Source organism: Microcaecilia unicolor, chromosome 3, assembly GCF_901765095.1.
Source record: "Microcaecilia unicolor chromosome 3, aMicUni1.1, whole genome shotgun sequence".
Classification (NCBI taxonomy): Eukaryota; Metazoa; Chordata; class Amphibia; order Gymnophiona; family Siphonopidae; genus Microcaecilia; species Microcaecilia unicolor.
The window spans coordinates 114,496,740-114,522,347 of record NC_044033.1 but is presented as its reverse complement, the minus strand read 5'-3'; positions in this window follow the sequence as shown (position 1 = coordinate 114,522,347).

Sequence of the window (25,608 nt, the reverse complement as noted above, 5' to 3'; positions counted from 1 at the left end):
GGCTGTGTCTCTTGGTGACCCTGAAATTAACACGTGAATTAGCACACTGTAACTGTTAGTCCTTTTACCAAGCAGCAGTAAAAAAAGGCCCCATGGTAGCGGTGGGGGCCATTTTTGCTGCGCACCAGGGCCCTTTTTACCATAGAGGGTAAAAAGCTTCTAAAAAAAGACATGGCCTTGGTGTAAGATTATTCTTACCTCATGGCCATGCGTGGAGGAGCAGTTACTGCCACCCATTGAGGTGGCGGTAAGCGCTCCTGCAGTAACCAGGCAGTGCTACCAGGTTAGCTCCACGCTAGAAATTGCAGAATTATTTTCCATAGCACCGGAATTGGTGCATGCTTGAGGCAGAACTACCGCCAGCAGTTGCATTGGGCCAGTGGTAGTTTCAGGTTGCTGCATGGCAGCCCTTTAATAAAAGGGCCCCTTAGTGCACAGTCAGGGTAACTATGACTGTGTGGCGTGACAGTGCAATGTATGTTAATGCACACATTTATTTATTTATTTATTTCGATTTTTGGCTCATGCATTTTTCAGATAAAGCTTTAAGGTGAGTTATACATAGGACAGGATTAAAGACATAGGCAAACTAGGCACTTGCCTAGGGCCCAAATCTTTAGGAAGGACTCTTTCAGATGTGCTTTTGATTGCTCCTAAGGCAGCTTCTGGCAGTAAGAGGAATGAGGGTCGGGAGATCAAAGCCGCCATGTCTGTTTTCACCCCCCCCCCCCCCCCCCCACCTGTGCATTGTCCTCCAGTCAGCAGGAGTCGGAAAGCCCAATGTGCTTTTACTTTCTGCTTCCATCCCCGCTGTCCGAACAGGGGTAGGTTTGTGGGAACTTTAAAATGTATTTATATTATGATGAGGCCCAATGAGCTTCTCTGCCTAGGACCCACCAAAAGGTTAATCCTTCCATGGTTACATGTTGGTACTGTAGGTATTTCTCTGTCCCTGGAGGGCTCATAATTTATGTTTGCACCTGAGACAATCGAGGGTTCAGGGACTTGCCCAAAGTTATTGAAGCAGACTTCCCTGGTTCTCAGCCTGCTACTCTAATCATTAGACTATTCCTCCACTCCATCTTAACCACGTGGCCTGTATTCGGGCAGGAAATGGGTGTTTTTGTTTGTTTTTAGTTGGTTTTTGATTTAAATTATTATAATGTATATTTAGTTCTGTTTTAAATTTAATATTTTTGTTAGTTTTGTTTAACATTCTATTGATATTGCTATGGTGTATATCACTTTGTACTCCACCTAGAATCATGTAGATAGTGCAGAATAGAAATTTTATAAATAAATAAACTGTCCAATGCCAATTAGGAGGAGGAAAGTGCTATCAGTACCCTTGCAGCATGGTAAAGAGATTTTTTGTGCAGTGACTATAGGAACACCAAAGAGCATATTCACTTTCCACTTACCAAGTAGTAGGTGCAAAATTTAGGACTTCCATTCATTTCCCTAGATTCAGGAGCATTGTTTAGGTGCCTCTTATGGAAAATCAGAACAACGCCCCAATGATCAATTCCTCGTGCTGTTCAGAAACAGCGCCTCAAAAAGAGCGCTGGAACAGCGCAGGGAATTAACTCCCTAATGATCAACTCTAATAACATGCAAATTCATGCACATTATTAGCGTTGATCATCCTGGGAAAATGCGAAAGGATTGTGCCAGAGAATGTGCTCAGGCGCAATCCTCCCGCACTTGTTTGAAAGGTCCAGGCTGTCAAAAGCCTGGACCTGTAAAACACAGAGGCTGAAGGGCCATACGACCCCTGGACCTACCTCTCAAAATAAGTCCCTGGTGGCCTAGTGCCCCCCCCAAGCACCCACACACACCCTCCCCCCCCCCCCCCCCACCACAAAGACATACGGGGCTAGAGATCTGGTGGACCTATGGCCATAAGAGAAACTTCCTTATATGGTAGGGTGCACCGGACAGGGCAGTGCACCACCATTTTATAGGCAGCATTTGCTGGAAGAGGAAGGAGTGTTGCTCCTTCCTCCAACAAGAGGTAAGGGTTGGGAAAGGATTTACCACTAGAGCACCAGGGAGGGTGGAGGGTTGTGTCGGCAGCCCACTTGGGCCACCAGGTATATTTTTTTGTGTGTTGGGGAGTTAGCAGGGCTAGAGATCTAACAGATCTCTAGCGCTCCTTGTGCTCTTGTGGCAGGGGTCAGGTGGCCAGTGGTCCACCGGACCTCCAGCTCCATGTATCCTCATGGTAGGGGGGTGTGGGTGCTTGGGGGGGGGGCACTAGGCCTCCAGGGCCTTGTTTTGGGAGGTGGGTCTGAGGGTCCTATGGACCCCCAGGACACAGTGGCAGCCTAGGCTGCCAGTGACAGCCCAGGCTGCTTGACTGATGGGGGGGGGGGGAACCTTAACCCTAATGCCAACTCTTATTTTATCTGGGCACCAGTGCTGAATGTTGGCAGTACAGGAATAACTTCTGGGAGGTGCCTTTTAATTTGATTTTTAGTGTTGGTATCCAGGTGAAGCCTCTAGATGAATATCCTGGTTATACATTTACACTCTGTGGTCAGTGTTTCAATTTATTGCTGATTATGGTGTTTATATATGCAAATTCGTATTCTTTCTGGATATGTTTTGTTCCGTAACAAATATTTGGATATGTAATTTTGTTTTTGTGTGTTTTGATCTTTGTATATCTTATCTTGTGTAACTCGCTTAGATTCACTAATGATAGAGATGAGATATAAATGCAAAGAATAGAGCAGAATATATCTGGTAGATTGGGAGGGGGGAGGGAGAGATTTCAACACACTGTAACTATAATCATAGCTTCCAGTATCAGCTAGGGTTAGATTTAAGGTTATCTAACTCACAAGACATACCATACAGGTTCCCCTCTTTATCTGTAGGTTATTCCTTACACGCCTACAGAACCCTCTGATCCCTTGACTCCCACCGCCTGGTGCTCCGTTCCTCCCTCATTGCATGTTGGGAATCCAAGAGGCATCAACTTTTTTCTTTCTTGTACCCTTTCTTTGGAATGACTTCCCCCCTGAGCTTCATTCCAAACCATGCTTTTCTAAATTTATGACTCAATTGAAAACTCTTCTTTTTGAGCTCTCCTTCAACCATGTCTAAAAGTGCATCTCTGGCTGCCAGCCACTCTTCCCCCATTTCTTTACCCTGCATGGTTGTTTCTTTCCTATATTGAAATGGCGCTGCTTTTCTAGAGAAACTCTATTTACATTGTTTTATTGTAAACTGTTATGGCCTGCACACCAGAAAAAGCAGTATATCAAATTTCCCAATAAACATAAACAAAACTACATATCCATAGTAGAAGACTAACCCAATGATTAGAGCAGTGAGTTGAGAACCAGAAAAGCCAGAGTTCAAATCCCATTAACTCTCCTTGTCATCCTGTACAAGTTTCTTAACCATCCATTGCCTCAGGTGCAAAGTTGTGGAGAAAGTTATCAAAGTGGGCTACCCTTCAATTTTATTTATTTTTTTTTTTTACCACAAGTTGTGCTATTTTAGCATGGAGTCCCATTTTATGCAATGAGAGCCTATGCTAAAAAGGCACAATGTGGGAAAATAATCTGACTTAATGGTAGCCCACAATGATAACTTCACCCTCCTTAGAGGCTAGTTTACCATGCCACACTAACAATACATATTAAAACGCAGTAATTGTACTTGATGCATAATATTTTACCATAGTACAAGAAAATCTGACATAATGTGCTAAAAAACAGATGTATCAGATACAAAGCAGCACATTATTATAAAAAATGAATAACACAGGTGGCTTAAATTTCTCAATCTACGTTATTGATGGAGTATTAACAACACCTTAAGAGGCATTGTTAACTTTCCTCCCCAGGAGTACTGGGCTATTAATGCATGACCCAATACTCCTGGGGAGCATCTTAAAGGGGTCAGTACATAGTAATAAATATCCTCACAACCACATACGCTTTTTCAAATGCCTCCCAAACCCCCAATCACATTTTAAATACCTTTGATCTCTTTTCAAATGACCCCCACAAACCTACTAACACATTTCACTACCTGCCCTGCCTGATCTAAGCCCTGCCACTGCCCAGCCTGCTCTCTTTATTTCAGTGCATTTCTAGATCCACGTTCAAAAACAGAAAAAGAAAGAAAAATCTGCTTTTGCCTTTCTCTGCTTCTGATACTGCTACAGCCTCTGTCACTGCCTGCCATTTTTCAGCCTGCTTTCTGTCTGGTGTGATCAGCCATCTTTCCAATCTTTTCATCCTCTGGAACATTTTGTCCTCAAAAAGAAAAGAAAACAAGGAACATATAAAAAAAGCAAAGAGATAGATAGATAGATAGATAGATAGATAGATAGATAGATAGATAGATAGATAGATAGATAGATAGATAGATAGATAGATAGATAGATAGATAGATAGATAGATAAGTTCTTATGAGTGGCCACAATTTTGGTTCTTTGGCCTGTTCATACCATTCATACCACTCTAGCTGCTACCGCATGGAGTTATGCCTTGTTACTCTCTTGTTTTCACTGAGGTTTTATGTTCATTATGAGAAGGATGATATTTGGGTGATTATTATAAGCTCTCTCTTTAATGGCCACATTTTAGGTTGGGAGAGCTAGGGGCCTGCAAGTTCATTGAAAAGGAAGAACACAAGAGAGGCAGAAGATCTGTGATGCAAGCAAAGCAAAACAGACAGCAGACCCACAAGTATATAAGATCAAAAAGCAAGGATTTAATTCATACAATCAGATGTGCCTGGCATGGCCACATTTCGCAAAGAAGCTACGTCAGAGACAGAACTAGAGAGGTAATTTCAAAAAAACATGCTTTCCTCTAGCATAGTAGTACAGATGAACTAGCTTTGCAACAGACATCAAAGGTTCTCCAGCAAATCCTGACCTATGAATATATAAGATCAAAAAGCAAGGATTTAATTCATACAATCAGATGGCCACGTTTCATCAAGAGGCTGTGCCAGAAAGTTTGCTGGAGAATTTTTGATGTGTGTTGCAAAGCTAGTTCATCTGTACTTCTATATTAGAGGGAGGCATGTTTTTAAAATTACCTCTCTAGTTCTGCCTCTGACACAGCCTCTTGGCGAAACGTGGCCACATCAGAAACATCTAATTGTGGGGGTCTTTTATTAAGTAGCGGTAAATCCAACGCAGGCTTACCACTCGCTAAACTGGCAGTACCGCTGGGCTACTGCAGCAGCCTGGTGGTAGTTCCCACTCCCAGCGTGTGACATTTCTGGTGCTACAAAAATATTTTTAATTTTTGTAGTGCCGGTGTTCACACAACAGTAATTGGGTAGTGCCATGTACTGCCCAGTTACCATCAGGTTAGCGTGGGAGCCCTTACCGCCACCTCAATGGGAGGCGGTAAGTGCTGTATCCCGAATTGGCTACACGGCAAGTGTTGACTTCCAGCACGGCCATTTCTGTTTTTAAAAAACAGCCTTTTACCCGCTGCAGTAAAAGGAATCCTCAGCACGCATGTCAAAAAACACACGCTGACACCAGCACAGGCCCCCTGTTGCCACAGCTTAGTAAAAGGACCCCTGTATGAATTAACTCCTTGCTTTTTGGTCTTATGTATTTGTGAGTCTGCTGTCTTTTTCACTGAGTTAATTGAAGGGGGCACGAAACTGAAGATTACCTTTGGGCAACTATTACCCTACCTAAATAGCTAATGTTAAAAATTCTGGAGCACTGTAAAGAAGTGGTGTACCCATATAAGTACAATAGACTGGTTTGTTTTAAATAAGTTTTATCAAGAAGGGCAGTGGTATAATTTTTAGGGAACCTGCTTTTAATAAATATATTTGCCTATGCTAGCTATAAAATATGCTTTGACTGATATTCCTGTAATGTTGCAGAAGAAGTTATAAAGGACTAGATTCTATAAATGGCACCGAAAAATTTAAGCACTGAGCACATCCTTTATAGGATAGCGCTAAGTATATAAACAATGCCTAACTTTAGACTCCAGCAATTACACCAGCTGAAAGCAAATGTAAATTCCAGCACCTAAGTTAGATGCCGATTGAGTCTATTCTGTAACAAGGCGTGTAAATTCTGGAAATATCCCTAAAACACCCCCCAAAATGCCCCTGTCCATGCCCCCTTGAAGTTACGCACTATAGGAGTTCTGCACACAGCATTATAGAATATGATGTGCACGTAACTACCAATCAATGCCAATTAAAGCCAATAATTGGTTGTTAGCAGCCAATTATTGGTGCTCATTGGCTCATTAATCAAGTTGCAAACCGGCTATGCACTTTAGTGGCCATATATAGTATCCAGGGGTAAGTGGGTTAATAGGGATGTCATGAACAGACCTTTAAAGAAAATGGCTGCAACTATGCTTTGGTTTATACATGGACAACATCTTTTTATACTATCTCATGCTGACATTAGTTAGGAAGTTCCTGGCATAAAGCTTCTGCTGGGTCTTCTCTGTTCTCTGACTTATTGCCTCTTCTTAAGTTTGCTTACACAAAACCCAAATGGTCCGCCATTCTGATTCTACCAGACAAGCCATCAGTTTACATCAAAGGTTCTCAACCCAGTCCTCGGGACACACCTAGTCAGTCAGGAAGACCCCAAGGTCCAGCAAAAAGAATAAAGCAGCACCAGCAACAATAGAATGAAAACCTAAGGCACCAAGAAAAGTACACAGCAGGGAGAGGAAGAATCTATGTTTGAAGATACAGATTACAATTGACCAGGGGTTCTCAACCCAGTCCCTGGGACATACCTGGCCAATCAGGTTTTCAGTATATCCACAATGAATATGCATGAGATAAATTTTATATAAAATGGAGGTAGGGCATGCAAATGTATCTTATACATATCCATCGGGTCTTCTTCCCTCCCTTGTCCACAGAAGAAATGAATGCTGTATATCCAAACCCTATAATATCCATTGTCCCCTAGGATGACACTTCCTTAACTAATAAATTTCAGGCACCCAATTACCTCAGGACAAATTGAGTATTAATTAGGCTCTTTCAATGCTGACCAGCCATTGAACCTAATGGCCAAATATTTGAGGATAGCACCACCGTGCACACACTCATAATGAATACCAATGTCCAAATTTTCACACACTTTGCCTTCAGGTCTCCTTACCCATACTGGTGCTATGTTGCCCCTGTCTTGGTATCTTGGGGTGTTCATGCTAATATTGATACTTAACTTTCCCCTGATGCTTTGGAGTCTTCCTGCCAATGTCGATGCTGCCTTTATCCTCTCCTGAAATTTCCAGGCCAATGTTAATACCCCTAAAACACCCCCCGAAAAGCCACTGTCCATAAACTGTTTTGTTTAGTAAACCATCCATCTAATCCCCAACAGTCTTTATCTATTTTACCCAAACTGTATGTATCTATCGACTGAAAAGGTCCTCGAGATCGGAATACACAATGCAATTACCATTAGACTTAGTGGCAGGGGTTCACTATGCTGATATTAGATCTTCAACTTTTTCCATTGCAGGTGTTCAGTTGTGAAAAGCACTTCATGGACACATCCATTTACCTGCAGTAATGTGGTGCAATTTAAAAAGTTATTGAAGACACAGTTATTTGCTGCAGTGTTTTATTAAGAGCACTTTGTTATACTTTTTTGGAGTAGAGAGCACCACTGTTTTGCTGATTTGTGATGATTGTTATGTTCTGTTCTTAATTTATTTTTTGTTTTTAATTATGCATGGCTTTTTTGGAAACCACCTAGGTTGTAGTCAGTGTATACATTTTTTTAAATAAATAAATTCTCCTCCAGTGGCAGATGATCTTGCCCAATATTTTAAGGATAAAATTGATAAACATCAGAGAAGTTCTTGGTTCTTACCTACTTGATTTGACAAAATTGGAATATGCTCCCTTTGAAGTCAAAGGTGCAGCAGTGACAAATAGAATTTGGACCAGTTTCAATCCTCTTTCCTATTCAGAGGTTGCCTTTTGTTTAAAAAATATTCTACCTCCCATTATCTCCTGTACAATTGTCCAGTATATCTGATGAAAGATGTTCCTGTAAATTTTATTAGACATCTCACATGTTCCCTGAAAAATTTGCTTAATGTTGTTCTTCCTAGTACAATTTGTCATATCATTCTTACCCCCATTATTAAGAATCCCTCTTTAAATATTAATGATGTAAGCAATTACAGACCTGTTGTGTCTATTCCATTGTAAACTAAGGTGACAGAGGGACTAGTTGCAATACAACTAAGTGATTACCTAGATCATTTTAATATCTTGCATAAGTCCCAATCTGGATTTAGATGAGGTAATATCACGGAAACAGATTTGGTTACGCTACTATCAGAGATCAGAGGTGCAATCAGTTTGGGCAAATGAGTAATTCTAATGCAATTTCACATGTCAAGTGCATTTGATCTGGTGGATCATGAGATTTTGTTGAACCTACTAAGCTACTATGGTGTGGGTGGTATAGTTAAAAAAAGTGTTTTAGGGTTTCTTAATCATTCTTATCAGGTAAAAATGAATCATGCTTGATCTTTTTCATGGGTGCCAGGTTGTGGTGTTCTTCGGGGCTCTCCAATCTCACCAATATTGTTTAATATTCTATTAGTTCCATTAAGCAATAAATTGTCTAGGATGGGTTTCCTCCCTTTTATATATGTGGACGATATTACACTATACATTCCCTTCTCTGGAGACTTATGGGGGTTATACTAGACATTAAATGAGGATTAGACATTCGGAAACATTGGGCTTTTATGTTTAGATTAAAGCTTAACAAGGATAAAACTAAATTTTTAATTCTTAGTGGTATGTTCAGTCCTCTCCCAGATAAAGATTTGTAGTTATTTATACTAAATATGTGCTAGAGACATGTATTAGGTGTTATATTTGATAATTTTCTTACTTTTAAAACAACAGGTCACTTCAAACTGTTATAGAAACTTAGAATAATCAGAACTAATTTTGAAATTTCACTGGCTACCAGTCAAAGCTAGAGCGATATTCAAACTTTACACCTTAGTGTTTCTAATTTTATACAGCCATGCCCCCACTTATATGTTACCATTGATAGATTTGCCAGTTAGGAATCTTGTTAGCTCTTAGAAATGCTTTTTACTTCTCCACTATCCAAGTGTAAGCAAGGTTAGATACAAAACAGCTTTTTCATTGTTTACCTACCAAGCTGCAAGATGGTGTAATTCTTTACCTTCTACTCTGAGATGTTTAACTGGTTATAAGCAATTTCATAAGTCTTTGAAGACTTTACTGTTTCAGAAGTTTGTTCTTGCTCATCGATAAAGATTGTTGAATCCGGCGGTTGATTGTTCATCCAGTAATTCATCCTGAGAATGCTCAGTTGTTCTTAATGTAACTGCTATGAACTCTTGGGGTAATGGGTTATAAATGCCATATGTAATTTAGATAATGTATCCAAGAGTAGGTGATGATCAACAGTGTCAAAAGCAATGGATATGTTGTAAAAGATGAGAATTCAGTAAATATAGTTGGCCAGTAACAGGTCACTGGAGACTTTAGCAAGGGCTGTTTGTATAGAATTTAAGGGGTGAAAGCAAAATTGGAATGGATCAAAAACAGCCCAAGAAGAGAAAATCAAGACAGTGACAACATGTCCAAATAGTTTAGATTTGAAAGGGAGGAGGGAAGTGTAAAAGTGGAGGGGCAGGTAGGATACAGTGAAAGGCTTCTGAGGAATGGTATAATTACAATATATTTTTAAGGTAGCAGGAACAGTTGCATTGGAAAGTGATAGACCGAGGATATGACAGATGGAAGAGATGACAGCAGAGAAGAGAGGTGATTAGTTAGATGGAAATGGGATCAGAGGAACAGGTAGTGGAGGAGAGAACGTGCACAGTTTGTTCCTCTGTGAGTTTAGAAAAATAAGAAGGGATGGTAGGGATTGATGGAAAGATATGGGAATGAAGTGGGGGAAGAGGAGACAGAGGCAAATTGTTGAACTTAAAATTAATCTTGTGAAACATGTCATTAAAGTAGTCAGTCATAGTCTGGGGGGTTGGAGGTAGAGACCCTTTGAAGAGGCAGTTGAGTGTGGCAAAGAGGCAGCAAGGCGTGAAGGCAAGAATTTTGTAAAATGGACGTGGAGGGGCATAATCGAACGCAAACGCCTATCTCCATGGGCGTTTATCTCCGAGAATGGGTCTGTGAAGGGGCAGGCCGAACTGTATTTTCGAAAAAATGGACGTTTTTGAGCTGGGCATTTGTTTTTTTTAGCGATAATGGAAACTAAAAACGCCCAGCTCAAAAATGTCCTAATCCGAGCCATTTGGTCATGGGAGGGGCCAGGATTGGTAGTACACTGGCCCCCCTGATATGCCAGGACACCAACTGGGCACCCTAGGTCAGTGCGGTGGACTTCAGAAAAAGCTCCCACATGCATAGCTCCCTTACCACGGGTGCTGAGCTCCCAACCCCCTCCCCCAAAACCCACTACCCACAAATGTACAACACTACCATAGCTCTTAGGGGTGAAGGGGGCACCTACATGTGGGTACAGTGGGTTTTGGAGGCCTCCCATTTACCAGCACAAATGTTACAGGTAAGGGGGGGATGGGCCTGGGTCCACCTGGCTGAAGTGCACTGCGGTACCCACTAAAAGTGCTCCAGGGACCTGTATACACGCAGGCCTCTAGGACTTGTTGCTGCTGTATAACATTGGCACACCAGTTGATACCTGAAGACTAATCTCTCCAAAAACGTCCTTTAATGGAATAAGTACGTTTACTCACAGTTAACTGCAGAGGTTGTGCCCCACTGGCAATGAGTCTCCCTGGTACTGAGATTAGCAGTAGGTCAGAGCTGACAGAATGCTGTTCAATGCCCTCTTTCAGCCACATTCAAGGGAAGAACTAAGTTGTCTAACGTGGCTAACACAGGAAAGGGAACTAAAACTGGCTTACAAAAATGGCCACTACCGCATGGACTACAACAGGAAACACAACAGGGCACACTCTGACCCAGTAGGCAGGGGGAAAAGCACCATGGGAGAAGAGCCTACCAACTACCAACATCGTGAGATTGGAACACAAGCTAATGAAATCACGGAGCCCAATACCCTACACCCACCACAATGCAATGCTGATGTGACAGATGCTCACACTCACTCACAACTATCATAGTCATATATTCAAGCCCACCATTAGTAGTGATCACAATGATGTTTCAAATTGTATTCAGAGTTCAACATTCAATTTAGATATGGTAGCTTTAAATCCATACAGAGCCAAACGTGACTCTATAACCTGTGTTTCAAAAACACTTAATTGTCCGTGTCCTCTGTATAACACCGATCACAGTGCTTTCAATGTAATGAACAGTGCAATGAAATGCACCCTCAATGGGTGGTGGTAAGTGCTCCCCGCTGCATGGTTACTCTTACTGCATTGCCATTTTTTTAGGGTCTTTCTACCCACTGCAGTAAAAAGGGCCCTGGCATGCAGGGAAAATGGCCCCCGCTGCTACTCTGACTGTGGTGGCTGAATATTGAACTGAAGAATTAATTATACAGACCAAATTTTCTTTAGGAATTCAAAATCATGAATGAAATAAAAGGAAAGAATACAAAGGATAGGACCTTAAAATAGGTAACATGAACAGCTCATTGCACTGTTCATTACATTGAAAGCACTGTGATCGGTGTTATACAGAGGACACGGACAATTAAGTGTTTTTGAAACACAGGTTATAGAGTCGCGTTCGGCTCTATATGGATTTAAAGCTACCATATCTAAATTGAACGTTGAACTCTGAATACAATTTGAAACATCATTGTGATCACTACTAATGGTGGGCTTTATGACTATGGTAGTTGTGAGTGAGTGTGAAAGGAGTTCTGGGGTTACTTGTTGTGGGATACGGAAATTGGATATATTGACACAGCACAATAAAAAGTAATTTTATAAAAAAAAGTGATAATATAATTGTAGTGTGAGTACTTGATGGTTTACTATCTGATAATATTTGTATTCCGGTTAATTGAAATTTTCCCCGAAAGTAGTGCAACTATCTGTATAGTGCCAGTAAATATCTTTACAGTCTGCTTTGACAATATCAAGGTAGTGACAGGTCAGTGTGGGGGCAGAGTGCCCACTTATTTAGAGAATGGCAATATGCAGAATGTTATCCAGATAGCTATCCAGATAAAGATATCATCACTATGTGTATGGCTGGCTCAACCATTAAGAAGGACTAGAAAGTCTCCTGTCTAGTGAGTGCCAAAGAGCAGCTGCAGTCAAAGCAAAACAATAGGTTCTGACAAGCACATGAACTTAAAGATAACCAGGGAGTTCTTCTACCAGCAGAGAGAGTGAGCACTTTTCCAATACCTATTGACCCAGAAGGTGTGATCATGATTGTTGGAGGACAAGAGGCATAAAAGTTAATTGGGGGATGCAAGGCAGAAGGTTTCTCTAGGATACGTGAAGGGGCATAATCGAACGGAAACGTATATCTCCATGGGCGTTTATCTCCGAGAACGGGTCCGTGAAGGGGCGAACCGAACCATATTTTCGAAAAACATGGACGTTTATATTTTTTTGAGCTGGGCGTTTTTGTTTTTCAGCGATAATGGAAACCGAAAGCGCCCAGCTCAAAAACGAATAACTCCAAGACATTTATTCGTGGGAGGGGCCAGGATTCGTAGTACACTGGTCCCCCTCACATGCCAGGACACCAACCGGGCACCCTAGGGGGCACTTTTACAAAAAAAAAAAAAAGGTAAAACAGCTCCCAGGTGCATAGCACCCTTCCCTTGGGTGTTGAGCCCCCCAAATCCCCCTCAAAACCCACTGCCCACAAGTCTACATCATTACTATAGCCCTAAGGGGTGAAGGGGGGCACCTACATGTGAGTACAGTGGGTTTGGGGGGCGGTTTGGAGGGCTCCCATTTACCAGCACAAGTGTAACAGGTGGGGGGGGATGGGCCTGGGTCCACCTGCCTGAAGTCCACTGCACCCCCTAATAACTGCTCCAGTGACCTGCATACTGCTGCCAGGGAGGTGGGTATGACATTTGAGGGTGAAAATAAAAAGTTGTGAAACGGCATATTTTGTGGTGGGAGGGGGTTTGTGACCACTGGGGGAGTCAGGGGAGGTCATCCCCGATTCCTTCCAGTGGTCATCTGGTCATTTAGGGCACTTTTTGGGGCCTTATTCGTGGAAAAACAGGGTCCAGGAAAAGTGCCCTAAATTCTAGCTAAAAACGCATTTTTTTTTCCATTATCGGCGAAAGGCGCCCATCTCTGATCGGCCGATAACCACGCTCCAGTTCCGCCTTCATCACGCCTTCGACACGCCCCCATCAACTTTGTCCGCATCCGCGACGGTGTGCAGTTGAAAACGTCCAAATTCGGCTTTCGATTATACCGCTTTATTCGCTTTTGTGAGATAAACGTCTATCTCCCGATTTGGGTCACAATATAGGCATTTTTCTATTTCGATTATAAGCAGGCTAATATCCTTGCCCCATTCCTGGCTATGCAGATAGTTCTAGAGCAACCTGTTCTATACAGCATTGCCTACAATCTGGATAGTGGTGCTAAATATCCTTACTTTATTTAACTATCACAGGCAGCATTTAGAAAGAACACAGAGGGGCCCTTTTACTAAAGGGTTGCCACATAGCAATGAGCTTGCAGCATGGCAACCTGGTAATACCGCCGGCCCAATGGTACTTGTACTTTTTACTGTGGCACTAACCCGGTGGTAATCAGGCAATGCCACATGTTGCCTGGTTACTGCCAGGTTACTGCAGGAGCCCTTACCGCCACCTCAATGGGTGGTGGTAAATGCTTCCCGCTGCATGGTTACTCTTACTGTCGTGGTCAGAATAAGCGGTGCAAGAAAGACCCATCAGAAGAAGGATACAACTGTTAAAGCTAAGTTGTTTCCAACCTATAAGAATGTGTTTACTTGTGATGAAGTAAATGAGACCCCATAAAGGCTACATATTACGAGGTTTTCAGGCCAATGATGAAGCAGCCCAGGCCCCGCAGCTAATAATTTAGTAGCTGGGGGGCTTCTTGAGGCCTTTCCTCCAACCACATGGAAAGTGAGGTTTAATCACGTGTGACAAGACTAGATACGCCAAATACACAGATATTAAGATCTCCTATTTTTTCTAGATCTTCAGTTTAATATAAGAGGAGACTACCTTCAATTGTGCTTATAGCCTGATATCTACTCTTACTGCATTGTCATTTTTTTAGGGTCTTTCTACCCACTGCAGTAAAAAGGGCCCTGGCATGCAGGAAAAATGGCCCCCACTACTACTCTAATTGTGATGGCTGAATATTGAACTGAAGAATTAATTATACAGACCAAATTTTCTTTAGGAATTCAAAATCATGAATAAAATAAAAGGAAAGAATACAAAGGATAGGACCTTAAAATAGGTAACATGAACAGCTCATTAAGATAACATTAGTAATATTGAGCCAATATTCAGCTGTCCACATTTAGCATTTTACTCACCACCAATGGCATTATTCCTGAATATTCAAAGCCAGGACCTGTGTGGGTTTCGGCTTTGAATATCTGGTTATTTTTAACTAGTTAACACATAGCCGCTTAAGTTGCTATTCATCACTTAAGCGGTCATGGGTTATAACATAATAGGACATTAGTTGTATTTATGCACTAATCCTGGCCACTTAAGTGCTGAATAAAAGCACTTCAAGTGGCCAAGTACTGACTCCGCCCCCAGAATGCCCCCAAGATAGTCAGCTTTGTGTTCAGCGCTAACCGCGATATTCGGTGGCACTTAGCCAGTTAAGTATCACTGAATATTAGCGGATAGCTACGACCAAGAGATTTAACCATTACACAACTGACTTAATTGTTTTGAATATCGGGCAGATGATGTATCTTTCCTTGTTTCTCAGCCCTCTGCTCTAACCATTAGTTCACTGCTCTGCTAATAATAATGTCTACCGTATGAATCTGCAGTACTTTAAGTTTTTCTCCCTCTTTATTAACAAATGGATATTTCATTATTTTATTGTAGGCAAGAACAGAGCACAAAATGGAATGGAATAGTTTTTTCTAATGCATATATCCCAAGTAGTAAATATATAGTGTTGTGTAGCATGGCAGTCCTGGAAGGGCACTTAATGGGGAATCAATGACTCAAAACACTTCAGTGCTTCCTTTCTGTTTAATTTGTTTAACATCTGACTCAGAAGCTGATTTATAGCATTGTAGTCCTTGGGAAACCAATATGTCACTGTTTCTGGCAAACCAGCTAACATTTTTACAGACCTTTTTTCCATTCAATAGAGTCTTTTTAGTTGGAGCATAAGTAAAAACAGGTGGAACAAGTGGAAGGCCTGAAAAACAGCAAATCCTTAGTTTCAGCAGTTTTTCCAGACCCTTTGAGAATTTTACAGCACTTGTAACAAATCCATTTCTTAAATGGAATCTACCTATGCAAGATTGTTTGGAGTCAAAGAGGTCACCGCCCAGGAAAAGGATCTGGGTGTCATCGTTGATGATACATTGAAACTCTCTGCTCAGTGTGCAGTGGCAGCTAAGAAAGCAAATAGAATGTTAGGAATTATTAGGAAAGGATTAGAAAACAAAAATGAGACTGTTATAATGCCTTTGTATCACTCCTTGGTGCGACTACACCTTGAATACTGTGTGCAATTCTGGTCACCGTACTCAAAAAAGATATAGCGGAATTAGAGAAGGGCGACACTCATGATAAAGAGGATGCGATGACTTCCCTATGCGGAAATGCTAGAGTGGCTAGGACTCTTCAGCTTGGAGAAGAGATGGCTGAGGGGAGATATGATAAAGGTCTATAAAATGGAGCAGAGTGGAACAGGTAGACATGAATTGCTTGTTTACTCTTTCCTACTACAGCACTATCTGTTTGTCAACACAGTCTTATTTGTTGTGTCAATAATCTAGACTTCAGATTTCCGGTGTGTTTATTCAATTTCATAAACTTCACCTCTCCGCTGTATCTTTCTCTTGGCAGCGGGAATCCTCATTAGTCTTGATTATTAAATTTTCAATTTTTTAATTTTTCTAAAACATAGCACTTATCTTATATTCCGGCTTTTACTGGTTAGCTCTACAGTGCGCTTCTGTTTCGTAACTTCTTCGTCTGGAGCAATCACTTTAGTATACCAGTTCCCGTGCCCTATAATTAGACATCTTTTGTTAATTTTTCAGCTGTGCTGACCTCTTTATCTTATATCTATATACCATCTCATGTACTCACAGATATGTCGTTTTAGCTATCGGACTTCTCCGTCTTTTTACTTTTGTGCTTATCCCACAATGGCGCCGATCACATGTTTATATAACGTCAGACGCTCTGAAAGCTCCCAATTAGAATATTCGAGAACACTTTGGATTCCTTATCTATTTCAGACTATTATAAGAAAACTTTCCATTCTATTTTATTGTTTAGCCCTGTTGGATTTAAGGATTCAAGTCTATATATCCAACGTTGTTCTTTCTGTAATAATTTTTTGTTTCGATCTCCCCCCCGTATGGCTAAGGGAACGTGATCTATCACCAAACATTCATACTCCTGAAAATCGTGATTCCTTTCCAAGCTGTGTTGCACTAAAGGTGCTTCTCTCTTTTTAAATTTTAAGTTGTGTTTATGATCACTCATCCTCATTTTTAAAGATCTTTTTGTCTTCCCCACATATATTTTCTGACAAGGGCACATTAAGATATATACTACATATGTGGATTCACAGTTCGTCTTATATCTCAACTCATATATTTTCTCATTAAGAGGGTTCTCAAATTTATCAGTTACTCTCATTATGTTGCAGTATTTACATCTTCCACATCTAGTGTGTCCTGGTGGAGTGACGTCAACATGATTTTCTCTTTTTTCTTGAAGTAATTCTTTTAAATTTTGATTCCGCGTGAACGCTATTCTAAGTAAGGTTTTTATTGCTAAATGCTGGATGCATTTGCATAAGTTTCCAATTTTTCTTTATGCTTTTTGCTACCTGATTGTTGGTATGGGTATAACGTAACACACACGTTTGTGTATCTGAATCTCTTTTTTCGTTATCATTCTTTTTTAATAATAACGATTCTCTATGATTAAATCTTGCACGTTTATACGCTTTGTTGATTATATCGTCAGGATAACCTCTTTGTAAAAATTTTTCTTTCAGTGTTTTAGCTTGTTCTTTGAATTTTTTAGTATCATTACATACTCTTCTGTATCGCAGTAATTGAGCTATGGGTAAACTTTCTTTCATTCTTTGCGGATGATTACTGGAAAAGTGTAGCAAAGTATTGCGATCTGTAGCTTTGACATATATGGTGGTATCTAATTTATTCCTTTGTTTTGTAATTTGAATATCCAAAAAATTAATTTTGGTATTTGACGCTTGCATGGTGAAGGTAATGTTTTTATCTCTTTGGTTCAACCAGTCTTTAAACTCAGTTAATTCATCTAATGTTCCTTCTACTACTAATGTAGTAGGATTGATTGTTACAAATTTAGAGAGCACTAGAGTAATAGTGTTGTTTACTCTTTCCAAAAATACAAGAACTAGGAGGCATGCATTGAAATTAGTAAGTAGTAATTTTAAAACCAACCGGAGAAAATTTGTTTCCTTGTATAGATATATTTATTCTTATTGGGCTGATATTGAACCTGCAGTGGGAAGTAATTACAGAGATGCTGACCACCATGGGCAGACTTTGACCTGGATATTTAATCCAGGCACTCTCATTGACTGCCCGCAGGGCTGTGCCTAGGGTCTCTGGCGCCCCCCTGCAGACTATCAGTTGGCGCCCCCCTGGACCTGCCTGGCAATGTGCTCCGCATCCGCTAGCGAGGCTCCAAGGTGCGTGGATGTCAAAGAATAAAGTGGTTGCTCAAAGCATATACTAACCACAATTGCTCAACTGCAAAACACTATACACAAACTTGTGCAAAAACACACTCATAACCTCACCAAACCATAACAGCACTAATTCCAAGGACAGGATGAGCTACAACCTTATGCGTGGAAAGGCAGCACTGTAATTACACCGAGCTCTAAAACACCAGTACACAACCTAGTGAAACAAAAAAAAAACACCATATAGGGCTGAAAATACTACACGCTAGCAGAATACTGCACCTTGATCACACATGAAAAACACATGACACAACAGACATGACACAAGGGACTAGAAATCAAAAAATATGAAGGCAAAATACTGAACTGGAAAGTTACCTCAAGAAGTCAGACTCAGCATGCAGCAATACTAGAAAAATTGAAACTTACATGCAAAATATCAAAGATGCACATTTCCAAAAACTGACATATTCCAATTAATAAATTCTGAATAAAATACTTTTTTCTACCTTTGTTGTCTGATCATTTAGTTTTTCTATTCGCTTTGGTCCCAGTGTCTTCTGTTTGATGCAGTGTCTTCTTTCCATTTGATATTTTTTCTCTCACCATGTCCATCATTCTCCTGTGTCCTTATGCGTACTGTCTACCATCTGTAGCCCTGTCCCTATCCTTCAGTGTCCCAATCCAGCTCTTAAATTCAGCAGTTTCCCTCATTCTGCCCCCTCCTTCCAGCATTTTTCCTTTTTCTCCCTCCTTTCATCCAGCATTTCTCAGTCTGAGTGCTAGGGTCTCCCCCAGTTTCTCCCCAGCAGCTTCTCTCTCTCTCCTGCCCATGTCCCCTCTTTCTCTCCCCATCTTTAAACTCATCTCTCTCTCTCTCTCTCTCTCTCTCTCTCTCTCTCTCTGTACCCCTCTTCCATCCAGCATCTTCTCTCTGGCTCTCACCTGCTCTTTTCCATGGCCCCTCTTTCTCTCCCCTTTTCTTTCTGGCTCTCCCCTGCTCTTTTCCATGTCCCTGGCTCTCCCCTTCTCTTTTCCATGCCCCCTCTTTCTCTCCCTATCTCTCTCTGGCTCTCTCCTGTCTTCCCAATCCCAACCCTGGGACCAGCATGTCTTCTTCTCTCTTCCCTCCCTCCCACCCCACTCTCTGGGAGTTCATCAACTATTTATCTTTTCTGTCTTCCTCCTGGAATCCAATACTTAGCCTGCAAATAGGTGGGAAAATGTGGGATACAAATGTAACAAATAAATAAAATTAATTAATTATACAGTACTGAGCCGCCTCTCCCCCCCCTCCCCCACATCGAGCAAACTCCCCAAATTAGTGTCCAGGGGAGGGATATTTTGTATGGTTTGTTTTTCTTGCACTAAAGATTTGATTTCCATCTATTACGTCTCCTCCATTTTTTTGAGAAGAGCCTACCCTTCCTACTCCTGGCTTCTGCATCTTTGAGGTAGGATACTAGGGCACCTCCACCCCCTTGGGGTGCATATCTTTGGGCATTCATTCCTCACAGTACTTTTAATAATAAATAAGTACATCCCTAATGTCATGCCCTCTTCACTCATGGTGGTACAGCTGCTAAAGGCTGGTACCTGGACCTAGTTTACTGCTGGTGTCGACTTTGTGTCCAGATCAGAACATGTGACCTGAGCCAGTGTGTGGCCAAGGGGAGAAGGCAGAAGGGCAGCAGCTCTCCTCCTCCCCTCCCTCTCGGAACCGGGGAGTGTAGGACCCGGCGGCTGCCTGGAGGTGTGTCTAGCTGCAAGAGGGGCTGGATCTCCTGCCAGTTTTACCTCTCCGTTTGCGAGTCCGTCCTGCTTCCCCCCTCCCCCTCCTGAATCCGATTCCTGGAAAAGCAGAGCTGGCAGCAACCTGCGCACGCACGGACCCAGCTGGCCCGGATCCAGCTCCCAGTGTGGACAGGTGCTGCCAGCGGCATAGCCACGATCCGAATTATCAGAGCGGCGATCGGTAGGGAGCAGGGCTGGAGGGTGCAGATCACCCTCTTTACCCCTCCCCTCCCCCCGGGAAGTCCGGCGGGGTGTGAGATCCTGAGCCGAGTTCTACAGGAAGAAGCTGCTGCCTCATCATCCGCCTGCCACCTCCTCGCAGGGAGTGGGGGAGATCCCAGGTCGCCCCACCAAAACTTTTCGTCTGCCCAAGTCACTCGGGGAGAGGGGAAGCCGCCATACCTGGCAGAGGAAGGCGCTGACATAAGAAGAAAAAGAAGTGCAGGGCCGCAGCAGCCTTCAGACATGCGCTGTCGGCTCTGCCGGTCCTCTGGGAAATTGATGTCAGGGGGCATGTCTGAAGGCTGCTACGGCCCCACACTTCTTTTTCTTCTTATGCTAGCTGTGGAAAGAAGCGGCGCCAGCGGCAGCAGTGGATCAGCGTAGATCTTGTTCCTGCCCCTGCTCAACAACAGCGGCGGCAGATTTCATCGGGAGTCTAGTGCTAACACAGTAAGCGGGGTAAGCGCAGCGCCCTTGAAGGCAGGCGCCCCCCTGCAATGCTTACCCCGCTTACCGTGTTGGCACGGCCCTGACTACCTGGGTCTTTGACAGTCACCAGAAATTATCCAGGTGTTGGCTAGTATTCAGATTGGTGCCCAGATAACTGTGTGGATCAAGTAAGGGCAGCCTTTTTGTTACATTTCACCAAGAAGCTACCTTTTATTTCATCAGCCTCTGAGCAACACATTAACTACGTGTGTGTGGAGGTCCTTTAATAAAATCTCTGTCTTCACCATATCAAAGTTCTTACCTGCACTGTCCTCTTCTACTTTACCACACTAACAGCCTTATTTTCGAAAGATGCCCATATTTCGACCCAAATCGGGAGATGGGCGCCTTTCTCCCATGGGCGCCCAAATCGGTATAATCGAAAGCCAATTTTGGGCGTCTTCAACTGCAATCTGTCGCGGAAATGGGAAAAGTTGATGAGGGCATGTCGGAGGCATGGTGAAGGCGGGACTGGGACGTGTTTATCAGCCGAGGAGAGATGGGCGCGCTCGGCCGATAATGGAAAAAAGAAAGGCGCCAGAAGCAAGAATTTGGGTCACTTTTTCTGGACCCTTTTTTTCACGAACAAGTCCCCAAAAAGTGCCCCAACTGCCCAGATGACCACCTGAGGGAATCGGGAATGACCTCCCCTGACTCCCCCAGTGGTCACTAACCCCCTCCCACAAAAAAAAAAGAACTTTAAAAACTTTTTTTGCCAGCCTGTATGCCAGCCTCAAATGCCATACCCAGCTCCATCACAGCAGTATGCAGGTCCCTGAAGCAGTTGTTAGTGGGTGCAGTGGACTTCAGGCAGGTGGACCCAGGCCCATCCCCCCTACCTGTTACACTTGTGATGGTAAATGGGAGCCCTCCAAACCGCCCCCAAAACCCACTGTACCCACATGTAAGTGCCCCCCCTTCAGCCATAAGGGCTATGGTAATGGTGTAGAGTTGTGGGCAGTGGGTTTGGGGGGGGATTTGAGGGGCTCAGCACCCAAGGGATGGGAGCTATGGACTTGGGAGGTATTTAATTTTTTCTATTTGTTACAAGTGCCCCCTAGGGTGCCCGGTTGGTGTCCTGGCATGTGAGGGGGACCAGTGCACTAGGAATCCTGGCCCCTCCCATGACCCAATGCCTTGGAGTTTTTTGTTTTTGAGCTGGGCGCCTTCGGTTTCCATTATCGCTGAAAAACGAAACCGCCCAGCTCAAATCCGCACAAATACGATGCATTTGCCGGGCACAAACCGCATTATCGAAAAAAAAGATGGACACCCATTTTTTTTTCGAAAATACGGTCTGTCCCACCCCTTCACGTACCCGTTCTTGGATATAGACGCCCATGGAGATGGGCATTCGCATTCGATTATGCCCCTCCACGACACTCTTTTGCTCAATTTGTCTGTTATATAATTGAGCATGTGCCTACCAATGTAAAGGGTAGTGATTGTGGGTTAAAATTGCTCTATCACGAGCAATGGTGGACACATCAGTTACAATCTGTGGAGCTCATGGGTCTCAATACCAGTATATAATGGTCTGATTTTTTTTGAAAAAAAAAAAAAACAGTGGATTTGGAGATCTTTTTTGGTTGAGAATTTTGTCCTCCATGATTGATCAGGCACAATTCTCTGTTTTCTATTGACTATTTTAACGACAGGGCTGTTCTTTTTATCTGCTGTCATTTTGAAGTTCTGTGATCACAGGGAATTGTATGTTTGCTGCAAACCGATATATTCATCACAAATTAGTGACAGTTGAAATTACATGTACATTTGTTTTGCATACTCCTGGTTGTAGATTTTTTGCATTCAGCATAGCTCCAGGCATCTATTTATAATGTTCAGTGACATTTGCAGCAATATTTGAATATCCCCTGAAGAAGCGGTTGGTGAAACAGAGATCAAATAAGTTTTAAAAGATAAGTGCTACCATTTTTGTGATATAACAGTGCCTTGAAGTATTGGATAAACATCTTTCAGCAGTATTGCACATAATTAAATTTGTAGAAGTTTATAAGTCAAGGAAAAAAAATGTTTGTCTGTACAACATTATCGGGAGTTTTTGGCTCATGATTATAAAGGGACCAGTTTGAGCGATAAGGCATTTATGAGCCTGAAGGCCAAAAAAGTCATTGTACGACTAGATGAGGTCTAAAAGCAATTGAAGGTCTAAGGTTCTCCACTAACTCTTTTTCGTGTGTCACACTTTGGGTACGTTTAGTGGATTTTCCCATCTTTTTATTGTTGCATAACTGCCCAGTTTTCAAGGGTACCATTTGAAATAAAAGACATATCAATACTATATGCTGCTGATCCCCAGCACTTAATTAATCCATGCATATTAATTATGAGAGCTTAATTTGCAAGAGTAATAATATTAGCTATACCAGGGGTGGGCAACCTTAGTTCTCGAGGCCCGCATCTGGTTGGCTTTTCAGAATTTCCCCAGTGAATATGCATGAGATCTATGTGCATGCACTGCCTCTATTGTATGCAAACAGATTTCTTGCATATTGATTGGGGAAATCCTGAAAACCCAACTGGGCTGTGACCTTCAAGGACCGAGATTTTGCCCACCTCTGAGCTATACATACAGTTGACCTTTCGACTTCAAAAAATAAATGCTTGGTACTGTTTAAAAAAATGAAAACAGGAGTACAGTTTTTAAAGCCATTTAACCTGGGTAAATTGTCCTGATTGAAAATGTATCTTCTTGAATTGATTAGAAATGCATGCAGGGCGCCACCTTTGGCCAACCTCTCAGGGGGGCATGCCCAGTAGCATTGCAATGGCAAAGGTCCCAAGTACTGTGATTCCAACTGAGCTGAAAGCTCAAAGACAGAAGGAAACAGCTATGACAAAAATTAAAAATTAAAGAATATTCTTGGAGGGACCTCAGTCTTGAGAGAATCAATAAGGCCCACAGCCACTAATTAGAACTGGGATATGTCTAACTACAAAAAGTGTTTGTTGAATGAAGAGTGCTTGAGCTGAAAGGGTAGATTGTTTGTTACAGGGAGGTTCATGTTTTTACAGTCTGTAATTGAACTGCTAGTTACAAGGAAGTCAGATTTTATTTTTAAGTATGGCATTGAATTGCTAATAGTTTTCAGTAGTGGTTGTTTTTCCTTCCACCCCACTAGTGATTCAAATCTTCATATATAAACCATTACCCAAACTAAAGGGTGAGGACATTTTTAGCATAATAAGAGTCAATCAGTGCCCAATATTCAAAGATCTAGGTGCCTAACTTTTAACAGTTAGGTGCCTCAAACCAGCTCTTTAAAAGTTTTCCTGGGCTGAGCACCAAAATTTAGATGCCCTACGGAAAATTAATTCATCCAGTGTTAGGAGGTACCAGAAGCATTCTGACAGTAAATCCTAAATTGATTCCAGACAGCACTGTTTAGTCTCTAACTGAATAAATTTCTCCAGAAACTGCTCCTGATGTTACTCCTGAAGTTGCACACAAAGGGGCAAATACCTTTTTGTCCACTGTTGATGATGCACCTGCTAGGATAGTTTTTCAAGATGTCCTTGTGGCTCAAAATGATGATATCATTCTGCTGGATGTGTGGAACTTACTGCCCCCCACTTGGTAAAGTGCACACTCCAAGCAGAAAAAAACATTCCAAGGGCTCCTACCCAATCTCTGACTACTGGCAATTCCCCAGCAAATCAACTGCATCTCCTGCTACATAGTCACTAGAACCTCAGCTTTTCAAGCTGTTCATATGACTCAAAATGATGACATCGGCTCAATAAAGGTACAGACCTTTCTGGTCCCCAAGTGTGAACGTAGTGCATAAAACAAACACAATCCATGGATTCCTGCCCACAGGGCCGTGCCTAGGGTCTCTGGCGCCCCACTGCAGACTATCACTTGGCGCCCCCCCCCCCCGGACCTGCCTGGCTCCAAGGCGCGTGGAAGAGTTGGGCGGTGCCAAAGAGCCCATGGCTGCGCACGGGAAAGCAGCAGCAGCCATGGGCGTAGTTTGACTGTTTCATTGGGGGGGGGGGGGGGCAAAGGATGGGGCGGAGCATATTGGTGCCACCTCAGTAAGGGCAACACACAATCTCTCCACTGCAAAACGCTATACACAAACTTGTGCAAAAACACACTCATATCCTTATTAAACCATAACAGCACGAATTCCAAGGACAGGACAAGCTACAACCTTATGCGTGAAAAGGCAGAACTGTAATTACACAAGGCTCTAAAACACCAATACACTACCACGCTAGCAGAATACTGCACCTTGATCACACATGACAAACACATGACACAAGGAACTAGAAATCAAAAATATGAAGGCAAAATACTGAACTGGAACAATAACTCAAGAAGTCAGACTCAGCATGCAGCAATACCAGAAAAATTGAAAATTACATTGAAAATATCACTGATGCACATTTCAAAAAGCTGACATATTCCAATTAATAAATTCTGAATAAAATACTTTTTTCTACCTTTGTTGTCTGATCATTTAGTGTCTTCTGTTTTATGCAGTGTCTTCTTTCCATTTGATATTTTTTCTCTCACCATGTCCAGCAAAATAATGGAAAGCCCACTGCATTCTATGGAAACAGTCCTTGCCAAAATTTCAGCAACCTCTTCACAGCAAAGGGCGCAATTCTTCAACTATACTGATGGATTCTTTAATCCAATAATGCCAATATGGATCTCACTCTCTGAGATTAAAAAAAAGTTTAAAAGGGTGTTTTCAGTGTGCATGCAAATTTCTGTGCAATAGCTTCCTTCAGGCACCTCGATCTGTTTTTGTCAATACTTTGCATTGGATATGGATTCTGCTCTCTCCCAGCAGCACTGCTGTCAACATTTTTCTCCTGTTTCTTTTGCCACTTCTCTCTCTCCCTTTAAAAAATGATTTAGCCTGCTCCATACCCTGAACTTTTATTTTTCTTAGATTGATTTGATGACCACCATATTCTTTATAGTAGACCCTACTGCAGAATTTGAGATGCCCATATGGATCAAGAATATCCATCATAATGTTCATGAAATTTGGTATTACAGTCTCAGACCACATCATGATGCTTGTGGTTGTGTCCACAGTAACTGAATGCCTCTTCGGGCCAGAAAGTGCAGAGCTTTCCATATAGAAAACCTGAGGTTGCCACTGCTGGATCTGCAACAACAAAACCTCACTTTACTCTGGCTTTATTTGTTACATTGTGATGATGAAGGTTAGTTTTAGCGTTTGCCAATGACAGTTTTTCT